Raw genomic sequence first — 27,816 nt, forward strand, 5'->3', positions numbered from 1 at the left:
TTATTCAAATCTTGCTATAACAAGGAAGTCAGCCAACATCGCTTTCGTTGGGCAGACTCAAAAACGAGTAGGCAAGTTTTATAGTGGAAAAAAAGACGTTAAGGTATACTCTAATTGGAGGTTGTTGGCATGGGGAAGTTGAAGGCCAGCTATCTAAAAGCAGAACATCTTAGGGAATCAATTCAGGAAACATAGTTGGCTTTCTATGGTTGGCCTTGAGTTGAAAGCATGCGGGGGTTGGGGCACAAAAATAGAGAAGCTGGTAGTCATTGATCAAATCCTCGCTGTCCTGGGGTGATTGCTGCCAAGATTGTAATTTGGATTTCCAGGCTGGTTGCTGAAGAGCCTGTAGGTCAGAGTTCTATCTTCATGTATGGTCTGGTCATTGTCCATTTATATATCCTCTAATCTCTCACTACTGAAGAACAAATAAAAATGATTTGTGTTTTATAATTTTACGGAAGAATATATTCATGTAGCTTTGAGAGATTTGAAGATTCTAATAGTTACAGAAATCTTCCCAGATGAAAATTATATTTTGTGTCTGAGAATATAAGATGAATTATGTTTATACTGTAAGATATCTTTGCAAAGTTCTTGTTACACAGGTAGAAGTAGATTCTGGACCTCAAAGGTATGTCAGTTACAATAATAATATGTACTTATGGGGTCTTTTGAGAAATTATAACCTGGTTTGGACTACCTCAGAAAGACTGGGCATTTTCTCCATGACTTATTGGATAATTGGGACTTTTAAAGATGTAAGAAAGAAAGTTACTGGTATATCACCATTGGAAACTCCTCACATTGCAATTTTCTATAGAGGGAATTGGTTGGCTGTGATGAATATTATATTTAAGTTTCTACAGTTTTTTAAATTAAATTTTTATTTTGAGAAAATTTCAAATAGAAATATTTTATATAAAAATTATACAGCATCAATAGATAAAGCTGAAGTATTCTTTATCCTCTCCCCTCCTGCCCCATTTTCTGTCCCCTTTCTTCCTGTAAGAGGCAACCTCTCATGAATTTGCTGTGTGTCCTTTTAACTCATAAAATCATTATTTCTAAAAACAATGTAATTGCCCTTACTTGGCTAATTATAAACACAAATATGGAAGGTTTGAAAGACCTACTTTCTAGATTCTTTTAGATTAGTAAATTATTATAATAAGCCTGAAAAACAGAACACTATTCACCAAGTAATTCAACCAAGTAACATATATTCTGTGTTAAATAGTGTATTATCTTTGTATTGGTATTAATGTATCTCATTAGTGGCAGGCATCTAGGTCTCTCAAGGAAGGAAGAAGGAGAATTTGGGGAAAAGAACCAATGAAAGAAAGCACAGATTGACACTTTGAGAAATGTGTAAAAAGTGAGTCAGAGGTTTTCCTCTTGATCTTGGCTGAAAGTGTAGCTAGGTCTCAAGTTTGCTTTGATCTTTTTTTGCCTGGCCCTTACAGAAGCAATGCTTTTTCTTTGTTTCAAAATGAATGGGCAAATATATATACTATACTTGTCAATCTCAGTGTTTTAAGTATTGCCAATTTGACACCAATGTGGCAGAACCAAGTTCAGTTTGTTAAAAGTTTAATTTATTCTCCAAATATAAGTTGCTTCTGTTTTATAAATACCTACATAAAAAGCTTAAGTCCCAGCAATAATTTAATAAAATCCTATGCATCTTGTTTTAAATACTCCTGTGATTCACAGACAATCACAGTTGACTGAATAAAAACCTATATTTAGTAACTATTTGAAAGGTACTGTAATTAAGTCTGTTTTAGTTCTAATCATTACTAACACTGTGGATAATGCAAGAAAGGGGGAAAATACAGCTCATCAAAGAAGAGACCCATGAGGTGGATATAGCTAGTTTTATCATAGTAAAAAAATCCCAAGGATGTTGACACATCGGTACTATCATTAATGAGAGATATAGTACAAAGACTTTGTCTGAAAAGGATGACTTCATGGGTTATCAATGACTTTACATCTCTTCAAAGGATAAAAAGGGTTTATGTTTTTCTGGTGCCTGAATGTTTTTTTTTGTTTGTTTGTTTTTTGAGACGGAGTCTCGCTCTCTCACCCAGGCTGGAGTGCAGTGGCACGATCTCGGCTCGCTGCAAGCTCCGCCTCCCGGGTTCACACCATTCTCCTGCCTCAGCTTCTCCGAGTAGCTGGGACTACAGGCACCCGCCACCACGCCCGGCTAATTTTTTTGTACTTTTAGTAGAGACGGGGTTTCACCATGGTCTCGATCTCCTGACCTCGTGATCCGCCCACCTTGGCCTCCCAAAGTGCTGGGATTACAAGCGTGAGCCACCGCGCCCGGCCTTCCTGAATGTTTTAACTTGTTACATTGACTGCATGATGAGTACTGTGGTTTGTGATTTAAATGTATTATGAACATAATTTTTTCTTTGCATCTAAAATTTTGTTTTTGGCTTAAGGAAGAACCGAAAATGCTATTCATTCACTGGTCGTATATCTGTGATTTGTAGCATGTTCTATAAAATTTCATCTCCAAGGATAAAAATTTTCTTATATTTGTACATAAATAAAACTTTTGTGATCTTATTAATTTTTAAAGGAGTTATACTTTTGTTATCTTTAACTTTTAAATTGGAGTATTTTCTTTGTATTAATAGGCAGAAGACTATAGCCTTAATTTTATCAGTAGATTAGGAAGCATTTTCCTATATTTAATCTCTATATCACTTTCAGTTTTTGGCTTTCTTGAAGATAACCAAAATGTCAATTACTAGGGAATTCTACAACCTGAGAGTGATATTTTGAAATCTGCTATAATGATATAACGATGTATTTTTTGATATTTTTATAGGAAATGGAAATACTGGCAAACTAAAAATATTTGTTTATGGCTACTTGTTATTTCTAATCTTCCTCCTAAAATGTAAGGAATTAAAACTTGAACATTTATTTATGGGGTGGTAAATTAGAAACTGATAGTAAATCAGAAGACTGATGATAATTAAAACATTATAAAATTGGGAAAGTAGCTAAAGAAGACCTTGGAAAATTATTATTAGATGTCTTCAGGAAGTGGTTGTAAAACATATACCTGTCAGATGACAAATGTGCATGTTAAATTAAATAGTTCCTTATTATTTCTAAAATCTATGGTATTTGAATTTAAGATGACGTTTCAAATAGACATAAAATGTTTTGCTTTAAGATTTTAAAATATAATACAACTATTTGTATAGCCAACACATGTAGCCTTGGTACCTCATTAGGTAAAGTGGAGTTTTTCCCTCATTGTTAATGAAAAGGATAAGGTTCCCTAAAAGAGAGCAAAAAGGAAAATAAGATATTGCTTTTTAAATTCTCTTCTTTAATTCCTGTTTTTCAGAGGATAGCTGGCTCACATATTATGTTTCTAAATTTATCAGTTCCCCGCCAAAGAGACAAATACATCTTTACAATGATTTATAGATTGCTAGGAGTTTTCTGGTCCATATTTACAAAAAACCTCAATTTCTAAACAAATTATATTCTAAAAGTTTGTTTTAAAATGTATTTTAGAATTTTTGATATATTTTTTTCCATAGAAAGAGTTATAAATGGTAGGTTCCTAGGCCAGTCCACAAAAGTATTTTTAACCCATAAAGTAGTGAGGAATAAAGATTTGTTTTAAATAGTTTTATATTGAATTTAATGCTGGCAATTTAAGGAAAGCAGGTAGTTTGAATCACAGGATTGGGAAACTTGTATGGAAATTCTAAAGAGGACTTCTGGATACATTAAAATTGGCTTCAGAAACTATTTCTAATTTTTTGTCAAATTAAAATCCCCACTATCTTTTGCAAATGCACTACTATTCTTGAGATTAATAGCTCACAAATGGAACAATGAGAGAAATTTTCTTTGAGTGGTTAGGTATAGCTGAAAGAGGGATTATGGTAAGAGGATCCATAAATAATAAAAATTTGATATGTGAATTCTATCTCAGTGAAGTTGTTATTTAAAAAGTAAAAAAAATTATGTTATGGTTCTGTTTAAAAAGAAAAAAGTAAAAAATAAAAATAAGAAAATAAAAAATAAAAGCGTGAAAGGGGAAATAACTTCTTGCGACTAAACTTCCAAATAACAAAAGAGTGGCTTTACATTACTTAGTTGTTTGTATTTGTTATGATAAATGACAAGTAAGCCATTAGTTTTTACTAAATTCAGTAAAAAACCTTAATCTGACAGCTAGGGAAAGAAACAAATGGCAAATATACAGTAGATGATCTTTTTTTTGTTTTTTCTTTTTGTGAGATGAAGTTTTGCTCTTGTTGCCCAAGCTGTAATGCAGTGGCGCCATCTCGGTTCACTGCAACCTCCGCCTCTCGGGTTCAAGCAATTCTCCTGCCTCAGCCTCCCGAGTAGCTGGGATTACAGGCGTGTGCCACCACACCCGGCTAATTTTTTGTATTTCTAGTAGAAATGGGGTTTCACCATGTTAGCCAGGCTGGTCTTGAACTCCTGACCTCAGGTGATCCGCCCACCTTGGCCTCCCAAAGTGCTGGGATTACAGGCGTGAGCCACCATGCCCAGCAAGAATAGATGATCATTTAAAAGCTAAGAATATTTTATGAATTGGAGGGTTAGTTTAGAGTATTATAAAATATAGCCTACAAAATTCTGAAGAAAACTAACTTTTGCTGGCTAGGCGTGGTGGCCCACGCCTATAATCCCAGCACTTTGGGAGGCTGAGGTGGGCAGATCACCTGAAGTAGGGAGTTCGAGACCAGCCTGACCAACATGGAGAAACCCAGTCTCTACTAAAAATACAAGATTAGCCGGGCGTGGTGGTGCATTGCCTGTAGTCCCAGCTACTCAGGAGGCTGAGGCAGGAGAATTGCTCGAACCCGGGAGGCGGACACTCCAGCCTGGGCAATAAGAGCAAAACTGCATCTCTAAAAAAAAGAAAACTAACTTTTGCTCTTCTAAAAGAGATGCCAAACTTAAATGATTTTATTTTCCTCACTTTGCCACTTATTTTTCCTCCTTTTGTCATTCAGGACTTTTGCTAGAGATGACAGTAGGATGTCTCTGCAATAATCCAGACACTGGAATTTGGCAGTTAGGAGGCATTTTAGTCTTTAGACTACTCAGTTTACTCTATATTGAATAGAATTTTTAGTGAAGGATCTTAATCTCATATTCTGTGTCACAAAATGTACATCACAGTGTTTTTTTCACAGAATTAGGAACACATACATTATTTTTAATAACTTTGAAGCAAAAGGCTACTTGTAGTGCGTTAGTATCTCCACATACATATATATAATATTTATAATATTTTATATATATAAAGGACATGGTCTCACTATGTTTCCAGATTGAACTTGATCAAACTCCTGGACTCAAGCAATCCTACTACCTCAGCTTCTAGAGTAGCTTAACTACAGGTGTGTACCACTGTGCTTGGCCAATTGTTTACTCTGTATTTTTCACCATGAAGTTAAAACCTAAAATTAGGATATCATTTAGGAAAAAAAGATTAGGTGCTGAGATTAACTTTTAAAATATTTGGGCTTCAACTTTATTCCCACACACATTTCCAGAACCCTTGGGCTTTGTAGGAGTGGCAAAACTCCACTTCCATCCTCTTAGGATCCCAGCTGGGTCTGAGAATTAAATTGACATAAGGCATTAACTGGAGAAAAACATACAAATGTATTTAATACAAATTTTACGTGGCAGGCCGGGCGCGGTGGCTCACGCTTGTAATCCCAGCACTTTGGGAGGCCGAGGCGGGCGGATCACGAGGTCAGGAGATCGAGACCACGGTGAAACCCCGTCTCTACTAAAAATACAAAAAATTAGCCGGGCGCGGTGGCGGGCGCCTGTAGTCCCAGCTACTCGGAGAGGCTGAGGCAGGAGAATGCCGTGAACCCGGGAGGCGGAGCTTGCAGTGAGCCGAGATTGCGCCACTGCACTCTAGCCTGGGCGACAGAGCGAGACTCCGTCTCAAAAAAAAAAAAAAAAAAAAAAAAAAAAAAAAAAATTTTACGTGGCATGGGAGCCCTCGTAAGGAAGTGAAGACCCAAAGAAGCAGTTAGAGTCAATCACTGGTGTACTGAATTGGACAAATATATTAGCTGTGAAAAAGCAGCTAAATTGTGTGGGGAGGCTTAAAAGATAAGAGTTATTTTAACAAGGTCTGTACAGAATTCCTTTGGTCTCAACTTCATCCTTGAGGATAAGGATGTTTTATTCCTTTTGGTATAGGGAGGGTGTCTTTCACATGGGAATTTCATCTCCTGCTTTTAAGAAACAGAAAAGAGGCTAGAAGGATCTTTTTGCACCTGCTGCTTTTCAAGTGCCTTTAATTCAAAATAGTCAATATGTCAGAGTGGTATATTTTTAACTCCTTCAGCTTAAATGGAAGATTCATGTTTTCTTGAAAGGATTAGGAATATGAAGTTTCCTGCAGAATTTTACACCAAAGATGTATAAACATAAGAACTTCACCAGAATAGGGCAGTGAGAGTCTGAAACAATCTTTCAGGGAAAATCTGACGTTATCTCCTGAACATGTATGTAATTTTTGGCTAGACTCACAGACTTCTTAAAAAGTATGAAGGTAAGGAGAAAAATTTTTCTTCTGATTCTGTTGTGAGTTTGTTTGTTTGTTTGTTTTCTTTTGAGACAGGATCTTACTCTGTCACCCAGGCTGGAGTGCAGTGGCATGATCTTGGCTCACTGCAGCCTCGACATCCAGGGCTAAAGTGATCATCCCACCTCAGTCTCCTGAGTAGCTGGGACCACAGGCACATGTCACCACTGCTGGCTAATTTTTTTTGGTATATTTTGTAGAGATGGGGTTTTGCCATATTGCCCAGGCTGGTCTCAAACTCCTGAGCTCAAGCAATTTTTTTTTAAGCTGGTGATGGTTCACAACTTGTGATACCTAAGTTTGTGTATATATCAATAATATATATAAACAACATGCAATATTCATTTCCTGTATATTTTATTCTATGTTGTTTTTTGGAGGTAACTTTGTCTACTCAGCAAGTAGAATGTTACACAGCAAGTAAAGTCATTATTGTTTTGTTTAGTCCTGCTTTGTTTTTGCAATCCTAATTAAGGATAATATTCACTTCCTATCCAGAGATTATACCAATCCTTTTTATTCTGCTTTTCACTTTCCTGTTTCCTTCTTTTTCTTTCTCTTTTAAAACTTACACAAATGTCATACATGAAAACACTGTCATTGCAAAAACTTCCAAAAATAGAAATACAGAAGGCTGGGCGCAGTGGCTCATCCCTGTAATCTCAGTACTTTGGAGGCCGAGGCAGGTGGATCGCCTTGAGCCCAGGAGTTTGAGACCAGTCCAGGCAACATGGCAAAATCTTGTCTCTTTAAAAAATACAGAAATTGGCTGGGCATGGTGGCTCACGCCTGTAATCCCAGCACTTTGGAAGGCCGAGGTGAGTGGATCACAAGGTCAGGAGTTCAAGACCAGCCTGGCCGAGATGGTGAAACCCTGTCTCTACTAAAAATACAAAAAATTAGCCTGGCATGGTGGTGAGTACCTGTAATCCCAGCTACTTGGGAGGCTGAGGCAGAAAATTGCCTGAACCCTGGAGGTGGAGGTTGCAGTGAGCCAAGATAGCGCCACTGCACTCCAGCCTGGTGACAGAGTGAGAGTCCATCTCAAAAAAAAAAAAAAAAAAAAAAAAAACAAAACACAAAACAAAAATTAGCCAGGCATGATAGTGTGCACCTGTAGTCTCAGCTACTCAGCAGGCTGAGGTGGGAGGATGGCTCGAGCCCAGAGACGAAAGTTGCAGTGAGCCAAGATTGTGCCACTGCATGCCAGCCTGGGCGACAGAGCCAGACCTTGTCTCAAAAAAGAAAAGGAAAGAAAAGAAAAGAAATATAGGCCAGGCATGGTGGCTCATGCTTGTAATCCCAGCACTTTGGAATACTGAGGCAGTTGGATGACTTGAGCCCCAGGAGTTTGAGACCAGCCTGGGCAACATGGTGAAACCCTGTCAATACAAAAAAAAAAAAAAAAAATTAGCCGGGCTTGGTGGCCTCTGCCTGTAGTCCCAGCTACTTGGGAGGCTGAGGTAGAAGGATCACCTGATCCCAGGGAGGTTGAGGCTGCAGTGAGCCATTATCATGTCACTGCACTATGGCCAGGGTGACACAGTGAGACCCAGTCTCAAAGCAAAAAAAAAGAAAAGAAGGAAATACAATAAAAAGCAGTGTTACCTTTTTCCTTTCTTCTTCTATCTTATTCCCCTCTCCAGAAATCACTACTTTGATATGTTTCATTCAAAATCTTTTTCTGTTTATTTACATACTATTTCTATATAAAGAAACATGGTTTGCAGGGGATTTTCCTCTTTTTATATAAGTGGGGTCATACTGTCTCTATTTTTAGCAACTTGTTTTTTTTTTTTTTTTTTTTTTTCGAGATGGAGTAGTTTTGCTCTTGTCACCCAGGCTGGAGTGCAATGGTGCGATCTCGGCTCACTGCAACCTCTGCCTCCTTGGTTCAAACGATTCTTCTGCCTTAGCCTCTTGAGTAGCTGGGATTACAAGTGCGTACCACCACGCCTGGCTAATTTTTGTATTTTTAGTAGAGACAGGGCTTCTTTTTTTTTTTTTTTTTTTTTTTTTTGAGACGGAGTCTTGCTCTGTTGCCCAGGCTGGAGTGCAGTGGCGCAATCTCGGCTCACTGCAAGCTCCGCCTCCCGGGTTCACACCATTCTCCTGCCTCAGCCTGAGATAGGGTTTCACCATGTTGGCCAGGCTGGTCTCAAACTCCTGACCTCAAGTGATCTGCCCACCTCAGCCTCCCAAAGTGCTGGGATTACAGGCGTGAGCCACCGAGCCTGGCCTGCATTGTTTTTCAGTTAATGAAATGTAGAGCTCTTTCCGTAGCAATACTACTATTTAACTACAATAACCACTTCATAATGTTCCACAGAGGTTTATTTAACCATACTGAACTGATGGACAGTTAAGGTTTTTTGTTTGTTATCAAAATTCTCAGATTTTCTCCTCTCCTATCTATTTTTTCTGTTTTTCTGTTTTATTCTGTTCTTTCTGAGATTTCCTCAGCTTTGTCCTTCTCTTAAGATTTTCATTTTCATTTTTGTTATTACTTTTTTTTTTTTTTGAGATGGAGTTTCGCTCTTGTCACCCAGGCTGGAGTGCAGTGGTGTGATCTCGGCTCACTGCAACCTCCACCTCACGGGTTCAAGCAATTCTTCTGCCTCAGCCTCCCAAACTAGCTGGGATTATAGGCGCCCGCCACCACCCCCAGCTAATTTTTTTGTATTTTAAGTTGAGACGGAGTTTCACCATGTTGGCCAGGGCTGGTCTTGAACTCCTGACCTCAGGTGATCCACCTGCCTTGGCCTCCCAAAGTGCTGGATTACAGGCGTGAGCCACTGCGCCCGGCCTGTTATTACATTTTTAATTTATTTAAGTTTTTCTTTGCATGCTGAATGTTTTTTTTTAATTTTGTTTGTTACAGGTATCTCTTGGAAATAATCTTTTTCCTAATGTTTTCTTCTGCTGGCTTAGTTTCTTTCTACCAGACTGCTTTCTTTTCTTTTGTTAATTTTAGTCTCTATTTTCCAAATACAGGCTTTCTTTAGGTATCTAGTAATTCTTAGCTGCCTGTTCTTAAGTAAGAATAGGTGAATAAAAGCCAATTGGGAAGCCTAAGTACATGGGATGGGGCTTGTAGATTTTCAGTTTTACTGTAGGATGACCTGGTTGGAACACATTTGTTAGGGAACCTTCTGGCTTCAACCCAAATTTACCAAAAACAAACAAACAAAAAAAAAAAATTATAATCTACTGGGCTCAATAGAGTCGGGGAAGAGGGCTTCTGACCTTAGAATTCAGCATTCATATATGCATAGGGTCAGTTAGTCTCCTTGTTTTTCAGAATGATACCTGCATCCTCTACTGTACCTGGTGTCCTCTAATCTCCAGAGAATAAGCTGCAGACTTCTGCCATGATTGAGTTGTTAGGGAGAGATGGTCACCTGGAGATGTGGAATGGAGGAAGGAAATCTAAGGATCTAACAGCTTCTTAAATATCTTTCATCCAATTTTTCTTATTTTATCCATTCCACTCCCCACTTACCCCCAGTTCCACAGGTCCATAGTCTTGCCAATTCTTATGTCTTTAGAAAATTCTGTGGTATATATTGCTTTCCTCACTGCCAGTTTAGGACTTGGCTCACTCAGCTTTCCTCACTGCCAGTTTAGGACTTGGCTCTCTTTGGTCGGCTAAGTCAGTTACCACTTTGTCATCTACTTTCTGATTTACAAAAAATCTGTTGCTTTTTTTCTTCTTCTCTTTTCCTCCTCATCCTTTGGGATTATGTATTTTAAAATTTGCCTTAATTTTTGTCTTAGTAAGGTTTCTGAAAGGAGTACTTTGAATATTAATATTAGATCTGCCCTCTTATCCTGGGAGTTTCTTACGTTATTTCTTTGATAGAGAAGCTGCGGTACATAGTAGTTGAGAGTGTGAGTTATAGCACGAGACTGCTTGGGTTTGAACTCTGAGTCTGCCACTTACTAGCTATTAGATTAACCTCTACATTCCTATTTTCCTCATCTGTAACATGGGGGATAATACTTAACTTTGTAGGGTGACCAGAGAATTAATTAATTAGTTAATGAAAATTAACTTATGTAAAGGACTTAGAGCAATGCCTTGCACATAGTATACCCTTAATGAATATTCATTATTAATATTATCTTGCCTCTCTTTTCTGTGTCTTATTTTCCCAGAACTCCTGTTAGTAAAATATTAATCTCCTTAGATTTATCCTTGAAGTATCTTATTTTTCTTTCATACTTTTCATCTCATGTGTAGTTATACTTTCCTGGGAATTCTTGTAACCTCTGCTTAATGTCTTATTTTAACCATCTTATTTTATTTATTTATTTTTTTGAGATGGAGTCTTGCTCTGTTGCCCAGGCCGGAGTGCAATGGCGTGATCTTGGCTCACTGCAACCTCTGGCTCCCAGGTTCAAGTGATTCTCTTGCCTCAGCCTCCTGAGTAGCTGGGATTAAAGGCACTTGCCACCACGCCTGGCTAATTTTTGTACTTTTAGTACAGGCGGGGTTTCACCATGTTGGCCAGGCTGGTCTCAAACTCCTGACCTCAGGTGATCTGCCCGCCTTGGCCTCCCAAAGTGTTGGGATTACAGGCGTGAGCCACCATGCCCAGCCAACAATCTTATTTTAAATATCAAACAGCTCTTTTGACATCTGATTTTAATCTTTAATGTTAAGGGATTTTCTCACATGTCCGATGACCTTTGGTAGTTTGTGCATATTTATTTTAAATTGATTAAAAGCTCTTTAGGAATAAAACTAATTGTGGAGTAAGTAAGGAATAAGCCTTACTTTTGGGTGTTAGGATGGACATAATTATTATTATGAAGAGGATCTTTTCTCTCAGATTGTGCAATGCCTCCAAAAAGACTTACAATTTCTCGCCTGTGCAATAAAGTGGAAGTGTTTCGGGTCAGTGGTGGGGTGGAGTGGGAGAGTGGGTAGGGGAATTAAGTCCCACCCTTTGGTATTTCAAGAAATCCCTTTGTTTTCTATCTATCTGTCCTACGTCTACTCTGTTCTGCCTAGTGTCCTCAAGTCTGGAATACCCCTCTTCAATTTCTCTAGAGGATAAACTGCCATTCTCCAACCAAGTCAGGGGTGTGTACACTTAGCTGCTGGCATTCTACACATGCGAGTAGGGAGGAGAATCAACTGTTCACATACACAGACTCTTATCCTGATTTTTCACTTTGTGCTTCCTCATTACCCACTGGGTACTTCCAAGGTCAGAGGCTTTCCCAGATTCTTTGGGGGTGAATTGGCTTTCTTCTCACCAATGTTCCTCTTTGTAATTTCCTGAGATTATAGCTTCCTCCACTGTAATAAGTCAGATACCACTCCTCCATTTGTTCTCCCTTTTCTAAAAATATGTTATCCACTGTAAAACATACTATGTACTCCCTCTTCTGTTTGATTGTCCTTGAGGATTTAAACCTTTTAAATTATGTTGCCATCATTTTATTAGGGGAGCAGAGAAATACATATGCTTGATCTTCCTTTTTGACAGAAGTCATCAGATGAATGTTATTTTAAAATATTATTGCATTTAACTATACTATTTAATTATATAATGAGCTGGCATTCCCTAGTACACCTGGAAAAAGTAGGCCAGATTTGTTCATACAGATGTAGAGTCTGGCTGCCATGACCACACCCTCCTCTTTATAACAAGCAAGTGGTAGTGAACAAACTCAGGTCACAGGATCCAATGGAAAGAGTTTGAATTCCCTTAGCCAGGGCAGGTTCCTCTACCTATAGTTAATGTTCTAGAGCTTGACTTTCCCCATTTCTGCTAGAAACAGACTTTACTCAGCCACAATTCCATTTTCTTTTATTTCCCCTTTTGCCTTTACTAGCTTGAATTACTGGCATTAATTGAGGATTCCTCTTCTCTGACATACAAGAAAGATAAGGTCCATTTGGTACACTCTAAACATCCATACAGTGGAATACTACTAAGCAATTAAAAAGAACAAATGATTCATGCTTTAACATCTATGAACTTCAAAAACATTAGGCTAAGTGAAAGAGCCACATGCAAAAGATTACATATGAAAGGTTCAGAAAGAGCATATCTATGGAGATAGAAAGCAAGTTAGTAGTTGCCTGAGGCTGGAATGCCTAGTGGTGGGGAGGCTGTGCATGTGTAGGGGCAGAGGGTATATGGGAACTCCCTGTACTTCTCCTTCAGTTTTGCTGTGAACCTAAAACTCCTCTTAAAAAGTCTATTAAAAATATATTTTAAAATGTTCTCAAATAGGAATTACACTTTAAATTATAAAAATGTTACCACTGCATATGTAAAGCTCTGTGCATCCTAGGTAGCAAATTTAAACAAAATTACTATAGCATTTAATTATTCATTGGGATTTAGGTTTATTGACCTCATACCTCATAAATGAAGCCTTCTTCTTTTTTTCTTTTTTTTTTTGAGACATAGTCTCGCTCTGTCGCCCAGGCTGGAGTGCAGTGGTGCAATCTTGGCTCACTGCAACCTCTACCTCCTGGGTTCAAGTGATTCTCCTGCCTCAGCCTCCTGAGTAGCTGAGAGTACAGGCATGTGCCACCATGCCCGGCTAATTTTTTTGTATTTTTAGTAGAGACGGGGTTTCTCCATATTGGTCAGGCTGGTCTTTAACTCCCGACCTCAGGTGATCTGCCCGCCTCGGCCTCCCAATGTGCTGGGATTACAAGCATGAGCCACCGCGCCCGGCCCCGATTTTTATTCTTAAAAGTAGAGATCTGAAATAAATGAACACATGAATGATGTGGCTATCTGGGTGAAAAGCTTTCTAGGCAGAGGAATCAATAACTGTAGAGACAGTTAGGTAAGAGAATGCTCAGTAGGTTTGAGGAATGACAGAGAGATTTGTGTGACTTGGAACAAAAGTGAAAGAATAGTATTAGAAAACAAAATCAGAGAGCTGGCAGTGTATTAGATCAAGTAGGGTCTTGTAAGCCATGGTCAGGATTTTGAATTTTTCCCTGAGTGAGATGGGAAGGCAATAGAGGATTTGAGCAGAGGCAGGACATGATCTGATTTGCATTTTTAATGGATCATTCTGGGTGCTGTGTGGAGACTAGAGTAGGAGGAAAGAAGGTAGAAAAGGGGAAAGAATTAGTAGTAGTTGTCCAGGTGAGAAATAATAATAGCTTAGATCAGGGAACTAGTCTTGGAGGCAGTAATAAGTGGTCAGGTTCTGGATATATTTTGAGAGAAGAAACAATAGGATTTGTTTATGTGGTGTACGTGAAGGGAAGAATCAAGGAAGGATAAATTCAATGATTCTGACTAGAGCAACTGGAAGAATGGAATTGCCACTTACTAAGATGGAGAAGAGGAAGCTTAAAGGGAAAAATCAAGAGATTGGTTTTAGACACTTAAGATTGCCTATTCAAGTGGAAATATTGAGCATGTATGGTTGGGTATAAGAACCTGAAGTTGAGAAGAGAGGTATGACTGGAAGATACAAATTTAAGCATTGGCTATAAGTAAATGGTATCCATGGAACTGGCTTTACAATTATGCACTATGCATACAATGAAAACTTCTGGTTTTTTTTTTTCCTTGCATTATGGAATATTGATGTCTTGTCCCCTTTTGGACTCCTCTCTCTCTCTCTTTTTTTTTTTTTTTTTTTTGAGACAGAGTCTTGCTCTGTCATTCAGGCTAGAGTGCAGAGGTGTAATCTTGGCTCACTGCAACCTCCACCTCCTGATTCAAAGTGATTCTCCTGCCCCAGCCTCCCAGGTAGCTGGGATTACAGGCACCCACCACCGTGCCTGGCTAATTTTTGTATTTTTAGTAGAGACGGGGTTTCATCATCTTGGCCAGGCTGGTCTCAAACTCCTCACCTTTCTACTTGCCTCGGCCTCCTGAAGTGCTGGGATTACAGGCGTGAGCCACCACACCCGGCCAGGACTCTTCTCTTTAAACAATGATTTTTCACCCTCATTTATTTCCTGTTTTAAAATAGAATTTGAAATCAGCAGAAAACTTTTGGCATTGTCAGCCTCATCAGTTTCTGCAGATTATCTTCCAAAACTACAAATGGATATTTAAAATTCATAATATGTAGCTCTTTTTTTTTTTTTTTTTTTTTTTTTTGAGATGGAGTCTCGCTCTGTCGCCCAGGCTGGAGTGCAGTGGCGCAATCTCGGCTCACTGCAAGCTCCGCCTGCCAAGTTCACGCCATTCTCCTGCCTCAGCCTCTCCGAGTAGTTGGGACTACAGGCGCCCGCCACCACGCCTGGCTAATTTTTTTTTTGTATTTTTTAGTAGAGACGGGGTTTCACCGTGGTCTCGATCTCCTGACCTTGTGATCCGCCCGCCTCGGCCTCCCAAAGTACTGGGATTACAAGCGTGAGCCACCGCACCCGGCCAATATGTAGCTCTTAATTATTAGATAGTTGAATGTCATTTAAGAGGTGCAGACCATTCAGCAAGAGATAGAAAAAGTGTCATTATGAATTTAAAATTTAACATTTTAGACAGGTATGGATTTATGGCATCATTCTCAATCATGACTTCAGGGTCTATGTGTTCTCTTAAGTTCATTTCTTTTTTAAATTTTCTCTTTTAATGTAAAGGAAATGTGAAATTTTGAATTACGTTCTTCAAAGTTATTAGAATCATTATAACAGGAAGTGTTAATGTTAAAAAGTCTTTATCAAGACCTAATATTAAATTGTATAACTTGCTTGTTCTACTTTTCTATAGAGGTTGACCTTATACCAACTTAACTGCTTAAGGATATTACCTGCTTCTTTTTCATTATAATGAGCAAATCTGTGTGTGGGAGTTCATACAGTATTTGTTCATTGGAATCACTTTCAGAAAATGACAGTTCAGTTCTGTTAATTGATTGAGGAAAGCTTTTTAAAAATAATTTTAGGCCGGGCGCGGTGGCTCACACCTGTAATCCCAGCACTTTGGGAGGCTGAGGTGGGCGGATCACGAGGTCAGGAGTTCAAGACCAGCTTGGCCAACATGGTGAAACCCCATCTCTACTAAAAATACAAAAATTAGCTGGGCATGGTGGCACGTGCTTGTAATCCCAGCTACTTGGGAGGGTGAGGCAGGAGAATCGCTTGAACCCAGGAGGCGGAGGTTGCAGTGAGCTGAGACTGTGCCACTGCACTCCAGCCTGGCAATAGATCGAGACTCCATCTCAAGAAAAAAAAAAATCATTTTAGATTTTTTTCTACTGCAGTTTTTACCATACTGCTTTTGCCACTATCCACAATTATACTTAGTAGAAATGCTAAATCGGTAAAATTATGCCACATCTCCTTCTGTAAATTTCTACTCTACTGTTATATGGTTGCAAGTATATAGCTATCTTTATGTGAGCTATTACTACCCTTACTAGAAACCTCAAAATACCTCATAATACCATGCTTATTTTTAAAGTGATGGTTTTAAAGGCTATGCATAATAAGCTGTCAGTTGTCTTCAGTATAGTTGATTATTCATTACTTATTCAGGATGAGGTAATATGCTATGTGTATCTAATCAAAGTAATCAGTGGTTTCTATAAATAAATTGTATTCGAAGAAACATGTTAATTAGTAAATAAACAAACACACAGTTGCTTCTCAGTTTACATTAGTTATGTTCTGTAAAGTTACCACAAACACTGAATCAGTGAATATAGAAGCATTGCTCCTAGAGGAAATAGAGGGTTAGGTTCCTTGAGCCTCTGTTCATGACATTTTTATCAACCAGTCAATACAACCTTGTTTTATGTGTGTTTCTGCTTAAAGATACCATATTAAATATATATTGTTGATTCATTAACACTGAACTCAAGGTCAAGAGTTAAGATTATTTAACACAACTATTTTTTTCATAAGGCACCCACCTCATTACCTTCTTATGTGTCAGAACATTAGATAGCAAGCATATCAGCATTATGCATGGGGAACGTTGTAAACAGCAAAGTTATCAGCACAAAACATAAAAATGTGAAAAACATAGCATGAAAGAGACTGAGAAAAGGATACTATGAGAGCTAAAACAAGAAGGCAAAACAAACATCACTTTGTTTGACCTGAGCTGGGAATGTGTGCTTCAGGTAACTCAAATTTTTACCACTCTGTACATGTCCATGAATGACTCTGAAAGTATTGACTTAGGGGTTACAAATAAATTTTAGTGACTACGTGGATTTGCAAATACAGACCCTGCATATAATGAGGATCAACTGTATGTATGTATGTATATAAACATACACACACACACACACACGCGCGCGCACACACACACACACATATATATGCATGAATGTTTTTTCATTCCTGCCTGGAATGCATTTTAATCTCTTTTCTGTCTGTTGTATTCTCACTATTCAGCTCCCAGCTTGGATGTTATCCTATCTCAGAAACCTTTCCCAGCTCTCTTAAATACTCATTGAGTATGATCTCATATCCCTGTCTACATGCCTTGTATAATATTTTTCACATTTTGTGTTAATTCTTTACCAAGATTCTTTAAACTGTGAGCTCCATAATGGCAAGGACCTTTTCTCATTTACCTCTGTATCCTTAGTACTTAACACAGGGACTAACACACAGTTGAAATTCAATAATTTTTTTTTCTTTTTTATTTGAGACAGAATTTTGCTCTTGTTGCCTAGGCTGGAGTGCAATGGTGTAATCTCGGCTCACTGCAACCTCCACCTCACAGGTTCAAGTGATTCTCCTGCGCCAGCCTCCCAAGTAGCTGGGATTACATGCACCACCACGCCCAGCTAATTTTGTATTTTTAGTAAAGATGGGGTTTCTCCATGTTGGTCAGGCTGGTCTCGAACCCCCGACCTCAGGTGATCTGCCCTCCTTGGCCTCCCAAAGTGTTGGGATTACAGGCATGAGCCACTCGTACCTGGTGAAATTAAATAAATTTTAAATGAATGAATCAATAAGCCTCTCTGCAAATGGATATATTATTAGTATTATTAGTATTATTTTGAGATGGAGTCTTGCTCTGTTGCCCAGGCTGGAGTGCAGTGATGCAATCTCGGCTCACTGCAACTTCCACCTCCCGGGTTCAAGCAGTTCTCCTGCCTCAGCCTCCTGAGTAGCTGGGATTACAGGTGCATGCCACCATGCCCAGCTAATTTTTGTATTTTTTTTAGTAGAGACAGGGTTTCACCATATTGGCCAGGCTGGTCTTGAACTCCTGTCCTTGTCACCCACCCATCTCAACCGCCCAAAGTGCTGGGATCACAGGCATGAGCCAACGTGCCTGGCCGGATATATATCATTTTAATGAGTCTGTCTTAATTCAAAATTGCAGACTATAGGAAATGGAAATAGTTACACATTTTATACCAGTAAATATCTCATGATCTCTATTTTTGTTGGTTCTTTTTCCTTTGGATGAAGCTGCTCTATTTGGAAAGGAACATATAATGAACCATATAATCAGTTTTTCTATCATGTTTTACTTTTTTTTCTTTTTCTTTTTCTTTTTTTTTTTTTGAGACAGAGTCTTGCTCTGTCACCCAGGCTGGAGGGCAGTGGCATGATCTCAGTTCACTGCAACCTGCACCTCCCGGGTTCAAATGATTTTCATATCTCAGCCACCAAATAGCTGGAATCACAGGCATGCGCCACCATGCCTGGCTAATTTTTGTATTTTTAGTAGAGACAGCGTTTTGCCATGTTGGCCAGGCTGGTCTCAAACTCCTGGACTCAAGTGATCTGCCTGCCTTGGCGCCCCAAAGTGCTGGGATTACAGGCGTGAGCCACCATGCCTGGCCATGTTTTACATCTTTCTATAAAACAAAGACTTAGGACAGAAATGCACTAGGCTCTGTACCAAACTATACAGATTCTAAACTGCAGAGGAGAAAATTTATACTTAGGTAAAAATTAGGATACATGCTTGTGTTATATTTTAATTTTGAAATATTTCAAGGCCAGCATGGTGGCTCATGCCTATAATCCTAGCAATTTGGGAGGCTGAAGCGGGAGGATTGCTTGAGGCCATGAGTTTGAGACCAGCTGGGCAAACATAGCAAGACCCCATCTCTACAAAAAATTTAAAGTAGCTAGGAATGTTGGTGCATGCCTATATTCCCAGCTACTCAGGAGGCTAAGGCAAGAGGATTGCCTGAGCCCAATAATTGGAGGTTTCAGTAAGCCACGATCACACCACTGCACTCCAGCCTGGGTGACAGAGCAAGAGAAAGCCTGTCTCAAAAAAAAAATAATAATAAAATGATAAAATAATAAATAAATTTCTGCGCTGCAAAGGACACTGTCAGGAAACTGAGAAGGCAAGCTACAGACCGGGAGAAAATATTTGCAAAAGACATATCTGATAAAAGCATGTTAGCCAAAATATACAAACAACTCTTAAAACAATAAGAAAATGGACAACCCAATTTAAACATGGGCAAAAGATCTGAACACACACTTTACCAAAGAAGTACAGACCCTTTACCAAAACAGATTTTTATATGGCAAATAAACATATGAAAAAATGCTCAACATCGATATGTCTTAGCAAATTGAAACAATAATGAGATAACACTACACACCTATTAGAATGATAAAAATCTAAAACCTTGACAACACCAAATGCTGGCAAGGATGCGGAGCAACAAAAACTCTCATTCATTGCTGGCTGGAAGACAAAATGGTACAGCCACTTTGGAAGAAGTTTGGCAATTTCTCACAAAATAAAATGTACTCTTACCATATGATCCAGCAATCATATTCATTGGTTTTTACCCAAATGATTTAAAAACTTATGCCCACAAAAAATACTGCACAGAAATGTTTATAGCAACTTTATTCATAATTATCACAACTTGGAAGCAACCAAGATGTCCTTTAGTAGGTGAATGGATAAACAAACGGTGGTGCATCCAGACAATGGAATATTATTTAGCACTGAAAAGAAATGAGTCATTGAGCCATGAAAGACATGGAGTAAGCTTAAATGCATATTACTTAGTGAAAGAAGCCAATATGAAAAGGATGCCTATTGTATGATTGCAACTATATAACATTCTGGAAAAAGGCAAAACTGTGGAGACAGCAATCAGATTAGTGGTTTTCAGGGATTGAGGAGAGGGATGAGTAGGCAGAACCCAGAGGATTTTTAGGACAGTGAAACTATTCTGTACAATGCTATAAAGATGCATATATGTTATTATACATTTATCAAAACCCACAGAATGTTCATCAAGAGTGAACCTTAGTGTAAACTATGGACTTTGGGTAATAATTATGTGTCAATGTGGGTTCATTGATTATAACAAATGTACCACTCTGGTATGGGCTGTTGATAGGGAGGGAGGCTGGTGGGTGTGTGGGCACAGGTGATATATGGGAACTCTCTGTACTTTATGCTTAATTTTGCTGTGAACCTAAGACTGTTCTTAAAGTCTGTTTTTGGCCAGGCATGATGGCTCATACCTGTAATCCCAGCACTTTGGGAGGCTGAGGTGGAAGAACTCCTGAGGCCAGGAGTTCAAGACCAGCTTGGGCAACATAGTGAAATCCTGTTTCTACAAAAATAATTTTAAAAATTAGCTGGATGTGGTGGCAAACACCTGTAGTCCCAGCTACGTGGGAGGCTGAAGTGGTAGGATCCCTTGAGCTCAAGAGTTCAAGTTGCAGTGAACCATGATCACGCCACTGCACTCCAACTTGGGCAACAGATCAAGACCCTGTCTCAAAAAAACAAACCAGAAAAACCACCAAAAAACAAAAATAAAGTCTACATATTTATTTATTTATTTATTTATTTATTTATTTATTTTGAGACAGAGTCTCGCTCTGTCGCCCAGGCTGGAGTGCAGTGGTGCAACCTCAGCTCCCTGCAACCTCCAGCTCCTGGGTTCAAGCAATTCTCATGCCGCAGCCTCCCAAGTAGCTCGGATTAACAGGTGTGCACCACCAGACCTGGCTAATTTTAATAAAGTCTATTTTTAAAAAAATTGATTCAAGAGGCAAATTTAATAAAATTAGTGGTTATTACCATTTTATCAAGAATATTCTTAACATTCTTAAGTGAAGCTGGATTTAAAGCATTTTTTTTTCTGCAAGTGAATGATAGTAAAAAATGCCATGACTACTAGTATAGTTTGGTGACACTGCATGGATTTGGATTTGTGTTCAGGTGCCGGCAGTTTTACCCATAATTGATTTTGCACCATCAGTGAAAATGTCACCACAATAACTTCTTAGTATTATTATGAAAATAGTTTTGACTATTTTCAAGAAGGATCTTAGGGACCCATAGGGCTCCCTACAAGAGCTTCATTGATCTTTCCTATGTATATTTCCTATATACACACACACATACCTATACACACAAACACACATACACACATTATTTAAATACATTAAACCATTATAATTGTTTAATGTGTTTTTTAATAGTATACTCCTTATTCTTTTTACAACATATTTTTTGTATTTGGAATTTATTTGAAATTTATTCGAGTTGATGTATTTAGCTCTAGATCATTCATTTCAACTGTTCTGGAGTAAACCATTGTTTGATAATACAGACATTCCTCATTTGATTGTGCTTTGCTTTATTGCTCTTCACAGATGCTACATTTTTCATAGATTCAAGGTCTGTGGCAACCCTGTGTTCAACAAGTCCGTTGGCACCATTTTTTCAACAGCATGTGATCACTTCATGTCTCTGTCACATTTTGGTAATTCTTGCAATATATCAAGCTTATTATTATATCTGTTATGGCCATCTGTAGTCGGTGATCTTTGATGTTATTATTGTAATTTTGGGGGGTAGCACCACAAACTGCACCCATATAAGACAGCGAACTTAATAAATATTGTGTGTTCTGACTGTTTCACCAACTGGCTGTTTCCGTATCCCTCTCTGCCCTTTCCTTGGGCCTCTCTGTTCCCTGAGACACAACACTATTGAAATTAGGCCAATTAATAACCCTACAATGGGCTAAGCGTTCAAGTGAAAGGAAAAGTCACATCTCTCACTTTAATTCAAAAGCTAGAAATGATTAAGCTTATGAGGAAAACATGTCAAAATTCAAAATAGGCCAAATGCTAGGGCTCTTGCACTGAAGTTACCTAAGTTGTGAATGCAAAGGAAAAGTTCTTGAAAAAATTACTCCAGTGAGCTCATGAATGATAAGAAAGTGAAACAGGCCCTGTGTGGTGGCTCACACCTGTAATTCCAAAACTGGGAGGCTGAAGTGGGAAGATCACTTGAGCCCAGGAGTTTGTGACCAGCGCTGACAACAGTGAGACCCCCATCTCTACAAAAAATAAAAAAAATAAAAATAGATGAGCATGGTAACACATACCTGTACTCTCAGCTACTCAGGAGGCTTAGATGGGGGTACTGCTTGAGCTGGGAGATCGAGAAAAGTGAACCATAGCCACACCACTGCACTTCAGCCTGGGTGACACAGCGAGACCCTGTCTCAAAAAAGAAAAGGAGGCTGGGTGCGGCGGCTCATGCCTGTAATCCCAGCACTTTGGGAGGCCGAGGCGGGCAGATCATGAGGTCAGGAGATCAAGACCATCCTAGCTAACACGGTGAAACCCCATCTCTACTAAACATACAAAAAAAAAAAATTAGCTGGGCGTGGTGGTGGATGCCTGTAGTCCCAGCTACTTGGGAGGCTGAGGCAGAAGAATGGCATGAACGTGGGAGGCGGAGCTTGCAGTGAGCCGAGATCACGCCACTGCACTCCAGCCTGGGCGACAGAGCAAGACTCTGTCTCAAAAAAAGGAAAGAAAAAGAAAGCGAAATAGCCTTATTGATGATATAGAGAAAGTTTTAGTGGTCTGAAGAGAAGACTGAACCAGCAGCAAAATTCCCTTAAGCCAAAGCCTAATCCAGAGCAAGGCCCTAACTCTCTTCAATTGTACAAAGTATGAGAGAGGTCAGAAGCTTGAAAAGTCTGGCTGGGCGTGGTGGCTCGTGCTTGTAATCCCAAAACTTTGGGAGGCCGAGGTGGGTGGATCACCTGAGGTCAGGAGTTCAAGACCTGCCTGACCAATATGGTAAAACCCCGTCTCTACTAAGAACACAAAAATTAGCTGGGCGTGGTGGTGCACGCCTGTAGTCCCAGCTACTCGGGAGGCTGAGGCAGGAGAATTGCTTGAACTTGGGAGGTGGAGGTTGCAGTGAGCCAAGATTACACCACTGCACGTCAGCCTGGGCAACAGAGCTAGACTCCATCTCAAATAAATAAATAAAATAAAAAGAAGCTGCAGAAGTCTGAAGCTAGCAGAGGTTGGTACATGAGGTTTAAGGAAAGAAGCCAGCTCCATAACTTAAAAGTGCACAGTGAAGCAGCAAGTGCTGAGGTAGACCCTGCAGCATTATCCAAAAGATCTAGCCAAGATCATTTATGAAGGTGGCTACACTAGACAACAGACTTTCAATGTAGACAAAACAGCCTTCTATCGAAAGAAGATGCTACCTAGGACTTTCATAACTAGAGAGGATAAGTCAATGCTTGGCTTCAAAGCTTCAAAGGACAGTCTGACTCTCTTGTCAGGGGCTAATGCAGCTGGTAACTTTAAATTGAAGTCCATCCTAATTTAACACTCTGAAATTCCTAGGGCCCTTAAGAATTATGCTAAATCTACTCTGCTTGTGCTCTGTAAATGGAACTGAAAGGCCTGGATGACAGCACATCTGTTTATAGCATGTTTTACTGAATATTTTAAGCCCACCGTTGAGATCTACTGCTCAGAAAAAAAGGTTCCTTTGAAAATGCTACTGCCGGCGAGGCGCGGTGGCTCACACCTGTAATCCCAGCACTTTGGGAGGCCGAGGCTGGTGGATCACGAGGTCAGGAGATCGAGACCATCCTGGCTAACATGGTGAAACCCCGTCTTTACTAAAAATACAAAAAATTAGCTGGGCATGGTGATGGGCACCTGTAGTCCCAGCTACTTGGGAGGCTGAGGCAGGAGAACGGCATGAACCCGGGAGGCGGAGCTTGCAGTGAGCCGAGATTGCGCCACTGCACTCCAGCCTGGGCGACAGAGTGAGACTCTGTCTAAAAAAAAAAAAAAAAAAAGAAAATGCTACTGCCAATTGATAATGCAATGCACCTGGTCACCCAAGAGCTCTGATGGAGATGTACAAGGAAATTAATGTTTTTAATGTTTTTATGTTTATTAACACAACATCCCCATTCTGCAGACCATGGATCAAAGAGTAATTTTGACGTTTAAGTCATGTTTTAAGAAAAACGTTTTATAAGGCTATATTTGCCTTAGTGATTCCTCTAATGGATATAGGCAAATAAGTTGAAAACTTTCTGGAAAGGATTCACCATTCTAGATGCCATTAAGTACATTTGTGCTTTGCCACTGCTGAGTCATGCACAGAGGCTCAGCTATGTGCAAGATTAGGCTTCGTCTGTAACCCCCACCATGGCTGAGGAAGCCATTGCTGCTGAAGATGTAATGGATGTTAAGAATACTTTACAGGGTTGAGGACGGTGGCTCATACCTGTAATCCCAGCATTTTGGGAGGTTGAGGCAGGAGGATCATATGAGCCCAGGAGTTCAAGACCAGCCTGAGCAACATAGCAAGACCTTGTCTCTACAGAAAATTAAAAAATTAGCGAGGTGTCGGCTGGGCACGGTGGCTCACGCCTGTAATTCCAGCACTTTAGGTGGCCGAGGCAGGTGGATCATGAGGTCAGGAGTTTGAGAGCAGCCTGACCAACATGGTGAAACTCCATCTCTACTAAAAAAATGCAAAGATTAGCCAGGTATGGTGGTATGCACCTGAAATCCCAGCCACTCAGGAGGCTGAGGCAGGAGAATCACTTGAACCTCGGAGGCAGAGGTTGCAGTGAGCTGAGATTGTGCCACTGCACTCCAGCCTGGGGGCGACAGAGCGAGACTACGTCTCAAAAAAAAAAAAAAAAAAAAAACTAAACTATCTACAAAGAATCTACAAAGAACTTAAACAAATTTACAAGAAAAAATCAACCCCATCAAAAAGTAGGCAAAGGGTATGAACAGACAGTTTTCAAAAGAAGACATTTATGCAGCCAACGGACACATGAAAAAATGCTCATCATCACTGGCCATCAGAGTAATGCAAATCAAAACCACAATGAGATACCATCTCACACCAGTTAGAATGGCAATCATTAAAAAGTCAGGAAACAACAGGTGCTGGAGAGGATGTGGAGAAATAGGAACACTTTTACGCTGTTGGTGGGAGTGTAAACTAGTTCATCCATTGTGGAAGTCAGTGTGATGATTCCTCAAGGATCTAGAACTAGAAATACCATTTGACCCAGCAATCCCATTACTGGGCATATACCCAAAGGATTATAAATCATGCTGCTATAAAGACACATGTACATGTATGTTTATTGCGGCACTATTCACAATAGCAAAGACTTGGAACCAACCCAAATGTCCAACAACGATAGACTGGATTAAGAAAATGTGGCACATATACACCATGGAATACTATGCAGCCATAAAAAAGGATGAGTTCCTGTCCTTTGTAGCGACATGGATGAAGCTGGAAACCATCATTCTGAGCAAACTATCGCAACGACAGAAAACCAAACACTGCATGTTCTCACTCATAGGTGGGAATTGAACAATGAGAACACTTGGACACAGGGCGAGGAACATCACACACTGGGGCCTGTCGTCGGGTGAGGGGATGGGGGAGGGATAGCATTAGGAGAAATAACCTAATGTAAATGATGAGTTGATGGATGCAGCACACCAACACAGCACATTTATAAATATATAACAAACCTGCACGTTGTGCACATGTACCCCAGAACTTAAAGTATAATATAAAAAAAAAAAAGAAAAACAAAAAAGAATGAAAAAAATTAGCGAGGTGTCATGGTGTTCCAGCTACTCAGGAGACTGAAGTGGGAGGATTACTTGAGCCCAGGAATTTGAAGCTGCAGTGAACTATGATTGTGCCATTACACCCCAGCCTGGTGACAGAGCCTGTCTCCAAAAACAAAACAAAACAAAACAAAAACTGTTTCCTAAGAGGCGCTGAAGACCTCCCTCAAGCATGATGACCTATCACATGGAATTTGCAAAGCTGCCAAAACCTTAGATAAGGCTTTGTGTGCTTGCATCCATGTGTGATGAGCCTGTGTATGTCACGTTGGCGGAGGCCCTCAGTGCTTAACACCATATCACCCTAATTAAGGTTGACCAGAAAGTAGGGGAATGGGTAGGCTTCTGTAAAATTGACAGAGGGGGGAAAACCCTGTAAAGTGGTTGGTTGCAGTTGTGTAGTAGGTAAGGACTATGGCAAAGAATCTCAAGCCAAAGGTGTCATCGAAGAGTACTTCAGATGCAAGAAATGAACCAATAAAACTACAGCTCATGCACCTCGAGGAAAAAAAAGAAAATTCGTGATTCTTGAGAGGAGGTCAAAATATCAACATAAACAGAAGTTTGGAAGAAGTTGATTCCAGCTCTCATGGATGACTTTGAGGGGTTCAAGACGTTATTGGAGGAAGTAACTGCAGATTTGGTGGAAATAGCAAGATAACTAAAAGAGAGAGAATTAATAGTTCTACCTTAAACAGGATGCAGTGGTGGGCACCTGTAGTCCCACCTACACAGGAGGCTGAGGTAGGAGGATCACTTGAGGCCAGGAGTTCAAGACCAACCTGGGCAACATAGCAAGACTCTGTCTCAAAAAATAATAATAATAAAATGAGGCCGGGCGCGGTGGCTCACGCCTATAATCCCAGCACTTTGGGAGGCCGAGGTGAGTGGATCACCTGAGGTAGGGAGTTTGAGACCAGCCTGACCAACATAGAGACACCCTGTCTCTACTAAAAATACAAAATTAGCCAGGCGTGGTGGTGCATGCCTGTAATCCCAGCTACTCGGGAGGCTGAGGCAGGAGAATTGCTTGAACCCATGATGCGGAGGTTGCAGTGAGCCAAGATTGTGTCATTGCACTCCAGCCTGGGCAACAAGAGTGAAACTCCTCTCAAAAATAAATAAATGAAATATTAAAAATGAATCTAAAATATAATTATTTTATAATAGCTAAAAATTCCTGTTCTGGAATGTAGCTTAATATTTCAGACTACTGAATGTATCATACATTAGTAATAAAGATTAAAAGAATGTTCTAAATTATGGAAAGTGAGGTAAAGGAGAAAAAATGAAAAAGTAATAGACCTGTATACAGAGTTATAGAAGTAAGCTCTTATTTCTGTGCATAGTTTAATGCTGGTTGGAAATTTCAGACTGCTACAAGAGTGTAAGAATTCTTTTCATTCTTACTGCTAAGATAGGGTTGCAGTCAAATTAATTTAAAGTTTGTTATAGATCTTTGTGGGGGAAAAAATGAAGGAAGATAAATGTTTGTGTGTTTTTTTTCCTTCTGTAAGTTCTTCAGCCAAACCAGCTATGCTGCATTGTATGGGTGGATTTAGGATGCCAGGGATCCCTCACCATTTTTTTTTTTAAATAAAATACACCCGTTAAGTATCATTTATTTAGTCTAGCGTGTGGGATGTGAAGCATTTCCCACAGAAGTCATTTGTCTCTGTCTGTGGATAGACCTTCCTAGGGAACACTTAATGAGATTGCTTTTTCTCCTGACTCCTTTAATGTTTTGTTTGCAGTTCCTGAATTCAAATTATAAATTTATCTTGCAATATTATACTTTTTATGATGATGAACTTCTTACTGACAGTAACAACTGCCATCATTGTTTTGCTTCCAAAGAAAAACAGTCTTTCAAAATGCAGACATTTTAATCATTCAGATATAGGGGTTGTGAAACACAAAAATATAAATAATGAGCAATGGAAAATATTTATTAAAGTATATTAGAAACATATAGATCCATATTGTCATGTTTAGTTGGATAACATCACAAATTTGTATGGGCAAGATATATAAAATTATTTTATTTCCTATAAATTAAATTAAATCTGACTTTGAATTGCCCAACCTGGTAAAATATAGATTCATATCAGTCATTATGAGAACACATAGAAAAGAATATGTCTTTCTTCCTTTCCTTTCTTAGTCCTCACCAACCCAAGAGTAGCACAAAAACCTAAGAATCTTTTAGGAAAAAAGGAAGCAAATAGGAGATGGGCCCCCTTGTCTGCAGTTATCACCATCATGGACTATTACCCTTATTGATAAGTTCTGCTTCAAGTCCAATGACATTACTGCTTTTCTGGTC

General features: G+C 39.4%; 1 protein-coding gene and 1 pseudogene across 1 annotated transcript in view; both read left to right on the forward strand.

Annotated features, from left to right (window-relative positions):
* PPM1E (protein phosphatase, Mg2+/Mn2+ dependent 1E) overlaps nt 1-27,816 on the forward strand; it is a 224,770-nt gene that overhangs the window by 113,899 nt on the left and 83,055 nt on the right. The window lies entirely within an intron of this gene.
* Nucleotides 21,054-27,508, forward strand: LOC129470609 (small ribosomal subunit protein eS12-like; annotated as a pseudogene).

The sequence above is a fragment of the Symphalangus syndactylus genome, chromosome 20, assembly GCF_028878055.3.
Source record: "Symphalangus syndactylus isolate Jambi chromosome 20, NHGRI_mSymSyn1-v2.1_pri, whole genome shotgun sequence".
Classification (NCBI taxonomy): Eukaryota; Metazoa; Chordata; class Mammalia; order Primates; family Hylobatidae; genus Symphalangus; species Symphalangus syndactylus.